Here is a 5,106-nt window from a genome sequence, read left to right as displayed (position 1 = left end):
TACATGGAGTGCTCTGGTAGCCTAGTGATTAAGGCATTTGGCTGTTAATGAAAAGGTCTGCTGATTGAACCCACCAACCACTCTGCAGGAGAAACATTAGACAGGATGCTTCAGTAAAGATTTACAACCTTGGAAACTCTATAGCACAGTTCTACTCTGTCCTATAGGGTCACTGTGAGTCAAAATCTATGTGATGACAGTGGGTTTGGTTTTGGTTTTTTACCTCTAGAACAGTACTTACAGAAGCTCTTTACATGAGAATGAGGTTTACTGGGCACAAATTAGAGTCTGATACTTTTTAATCCCAAACTGAATGTATATTTTTTCATCCCAGTATCTTTTTTTGTTGTTGTTATTGGTAAGTGGGGGGATCTAGTATTATGTACATCAGGTAGCTGAATATGTCTGTTTAAGGATCAAGAATTTTTTTTTTTTTTTCCCTAAAAGATATTTCTGAGTTTGAATGGCCAAAATGTCCTAAAGGCTCTAAGGAATCTCCACATAAAATTGATTTAAAACCATAATAACACTCATAATGAAAAGATTATACTGGATCTAGGGTATTGCAATGAGTTTCCCACACATGGCAATCTATAATACAAATCTGGCCTCCTATGTCTAAGCCTTCTCAGGCCTCCTTCTTTTAAATTCCCTTGGATCCGCTTTCTTATCCTTATATTTTTTTGTCACTAAACCTTCCATTCCTGAATCCTTTTGTCCTGCATTCTGCTCATGCAGGCCTTATAAAAACTTATGCTTGATAACACAATGCAGTTAACAAAAACAAAATATAAGAGCATTATTGGATTGCACTCTCTCTGCTGGGATATTTCCTCTGAATGGTCACTTGTAGCACTGTGCTTACTCTTGGTCATTCACTCCATAGTAACATGAATTTCAAATTTAGGTGGCTAAATACCACTATTCCTCTCTATACATGCAAATATAGCTTTACATTTTATGTGTGTGTGTGTGTTATATATGTATATATATAAACCAAACTCACTGCTGCCAAGTTGGTCATAACTCATAACGACCCCTCCTTGGGTTTCTGAGGTGTATCTCTACAAAAGTAGATGGCTCAATCGTTCTTCTGAGGAGTGGCTGGTAGGTTTGAACTGCTAGTCTTCTGGTTAGCAGTCCAATGCCTTAGGCACTATGCCACCAGAGCTCCTATATATATATACACAAGTGTATATTTTCACTTGATTAAATTTCACCTGATTTTGACTTCTTAGTAATTCAACATAAGTAATGCATGTTCTGTTAATTGTTGTCATTGCTTGTAGTTAGGTGCCTTTGAGTCAGCTCTGACTCATAGTAACCCTATACACAACAGAATGAAATACTGCTTGGTCCTACACTATATTCAAAATCCTTGCTATGCTTGAGACCATGACTGTGGCCACTATGCGAGCCCATCTCATTGTGTGTCTTCCCCTTTTACGCTGACCCTCTGTATTACCAAGCATGATATCATTATCCAGGGAATGGACCCTTTTGACAACATGACTGTGATAGTTGGAGCTGTGTGTCAACTTGATTGGACCACGATTCTGTGTGGTTTAAGCAATTGTGATGTGGATTGTTCCCATTATGGGATCAGATGTATATATTTTGAGCAGCCAATCCACTGAAAGGGAGTTTCCCTAGGGGTATGACCTACTTCCAGTATATTTATGCACATCCTGAGAAGAGAGACACTCTTCTGTGTATTGGGATTCTATGGTGCTGTCTACAACTGTCCATGAGTGAACAATTCACCATTTGGCCTGGAGATCTTGGATTCGTCATTCATTGGAGTCAATAGCCAGTATACTGTCTGCTGACCTTGAATTCCTCATCCCCAGCAGTTGTGTGAGTCAGGAAAAGCCTCCAGCTTGACGTTTGATCCAAGAATTTTGGACTTGCCACCTCCTATAAGTGTGTGAGCCATTTTCTTAAGATAAATTTCTCTTTCTCTCTCTCTCTATAAGCTTTACTGGTTTTGCTTCTCTAGAGAACCCAATCTAACACAATGACCAATGTAGATGAGATGAAATCTTTCCATGCTCACTTCCAAGGAGCATTCTGGATCCACTTCTTCCAGAACACATTTGGTCATTCTTCTGGAAGTCCATGCTACTTTCAATATTCTTCACAAACACCAGGATTCAAAGGCAATGACTCTTCTTTGATCTTCCTTATTCATTGTCCAGCTTTCACATGCATATGAGGTGATTGAAAATATCATGCCTTGGGTCAGGTCCTCCTTAGTCTTCAAAGTGACATCTTTACTCTTTAACACTTTAAAGATACCTCTTGCAGCAGATTTGCCCAGTGCAATATGACATATGATTTCTTGATTGCTGCTTCCATTGGTGTTAATTTTGGATTCAAGTAATATGAAATCTTTGATAACTTCAATCTTTTCTTGATTTTCTGTGATGCTGTTTATTGGTCCAGTTGTGAGGATTTTTGTTTTCTTTATGTTGAAGTGTAATCCATAATACAGACCATAGTCTTTAATCAGTAAGTGCTTCAAGTCATCTTCACATTCGGGAAGCAGGATTGTGTTGTCTGCATATCACTGATTGTTAATGCATCTTCCTCCAATCCTGATGCCATGTTCTTCTTCTTAGAGTCCAGATTCCAAGATTATTTGCTCAGATTGAAAAGTATGGTGAAAGAATATAACCCTGATGCACACCCTTCCTGATTTTAAACCGTGTAGTCTGCCCTTGTTCAAATGACAGCCTCCTCATCTATGTACAGGTTCTTCATGTGCACAGTTAAGTGTTCTGGAAATCTCATTCTTCCCAATGTTATACATAATTTGTTATGATTCCCATAGTTGAATGTTTGTGCATAGTCAATAAAATACAGGTGAACATGTTTCTGGTATTCTTTGCTTTCAGCCAAGATGCATCTCACATCAGCAATGATATCCCTGGTTCCACATCTTCTTCTGAATCCAGCTTGAGTTTCTAGAAGTTCCCTGCTGATATACTGTAGCCATCATTTTGAATTATCTTCAGCAATATTTTACTTGTGTCATGGTAATGATACTGTTTGATAATGTCCTTTCTATTGGATCACCTTTCTTTGGAATGGGCACAAATATTGATCTGTTTCAATTAGTTAGCCAGGCAGTTGTTTTCCAAATATCTTGGTGTAAAGAAGTAAGAAATTCCAGCTCTGCACTCATTTGTTGAAGCATCTCAATGGATATTCTGTCAAGCCCTTCAGCCTTGTTTTTTGTTAATTCTTTCAGTACAGCTTGTATTTCTTCCTTCAGAACCATTGGTGTTTAATTATATGCTACCTCCTGAAATAGTTGAACATTGGCCAATCCTTGTTGGTACTAAAAAAAAATGGTTCTGTTAATTATTCTCTAAAAAATTGAAAATTAAAATTCATCATGTAAGAAAAGGGTAGAGGATACAATTATTGGTCTTTCATCATTCAGAGCAAAGATGAATGAAGAAAATCAAAGATGCATGGAAAAGTCCAAAAGACTAATGGACCATGAGAACATTAATTTATACAACCCTGAGATCAGAAGAACTAGATGGTGCCCAGCTACCAATGCCAACCACCCAGAAAAGGAGCAAATTTGGAGATTCTGGGTAGAGTAGGAGACAAAATATGAAACAAAATTCAAAAACATATAAAAGACCAGGCTTACTGGTCAGACATAGACTAGTGAAACACCTGAAACTATGGCTCCTAGTCACCTTGTGGGCCCGGAATTAGACTCACTCTCCTGTAGCTTCATTCTCAGATCAACAAGAGATAGGCCTAGGAGCTGAACAATTATCCTAGGGAGACATGCTCTTTAGTACAATCAACCATGGGAGAGCAGAAGGCCAGGATTTACACAGGGAGGGATGCTAAGGAGGCAAGAATGCATAGGCAAGAAAAACATAGGGAAAGGGTAACCACAGGGAGGAAGTGGCAAGAGAGGTGGGGCTTGTAATCAGTGTCACAAAACAAAATGTATAATTATTCTTGAATGTAAAACAAATCTGCTTTGTAAAATTTCACTCAAATCACAATAAAAAGTTAAAAAAGAAAAAGAACAGTGTAGAGGTCCAGGAAAAATGTTTACTATTTACTATCTATGTGATGATAGCTAAGTAGATCAGTCTCTCTGCATCTCAGTTATGTCAGCTGTAAGATGGTGATAATAATAGCAAGACTTCATAATGATAATTCAAGTGAATGACTTCAAAGAGAGCATAGCACAGTGTGAGTATTCAGGAACTATTAATTGTTACCATAATCATAACTGGAAGAAGTAGAGGCAGGGATCCAGGTAAGGCAGGGAACCCAGGCCATGGCCCTCTCAAGCAGGGGGAAAGAGGCAGGCATCTATGTAAGTGGAGTGAGGGGAGGCTGGAGAGGTTTTGAACAGCTAAGGGAGACAGACTTGTGTCTCAGTTTGTCCTACTGTGGTGGCTTGTTGTGGAGCTTGAGGCTGTGTCTCCAGTGTCTCAAACCCAGGAGGATTGCACATGGTGAACAGGTTTCAACAGCTTACAGACTGAGACACACTAGGAAGAAGGATGAGGCTATCCACTTCTCAAAGATTGGCTAGGGAAAACCTTATGAATAGCAGAGTAACACTGTCTGATACGTTACTGTGCAAGTTTATGAATAGCCTAGAAACACTGTGTGATACAGTGCAGGAGGATAAGCCACATGGGTCAGAAAGCTCTCAAAACAGGACCAGGAAAGAGCTTCATCATCGGAGTAGAACCAGCCTTAATGATATGGATAAGGTGAAGCTTTGAGATGTCCATTTGCTGATGTGGGAGGACTCAAATGGAGGAGAAACATTCATTAATAATTGGAACATGGAATGCATGAAGGATAAATCTAGGAAAATTAGAAGTTGTAAAAAATGAAATGGAGTGCATAAAGATTGATATTCTAGGCATTAGTGAGCTGAAATGGACTGGTTTGGGCCATTCTGAATCAGACTACCATATGGTCTACTGTGCTGGGAATGACAATTTCAAGATGAATGGTGTGGCATTCATTATCACAAAGGATGTTTCAAGATCTATCCTCAAGTATAATGCTCTCAGAGATAAGATAATATCCATACACCTACAAGGAAGA

This window comes from Orycteropus afer, unplaced genomic scaffold (genome assembly GCF_000298275.1).
Source record: "Orycteropus afer afer isolate SDZICR_OR568_19922 unplaced genomic scaffold, OryAfe1.0 scaffold00465, whole genome shotgun sequence".
NCBI lineage: Eukaryota > Metazoa > Chordata > Mammalia > Tubulidentata > Orycteropodidae > Orycteropus > Orycteropus afer.
This window is presented reverse-complemented; position numbering follows the sequence as displayed.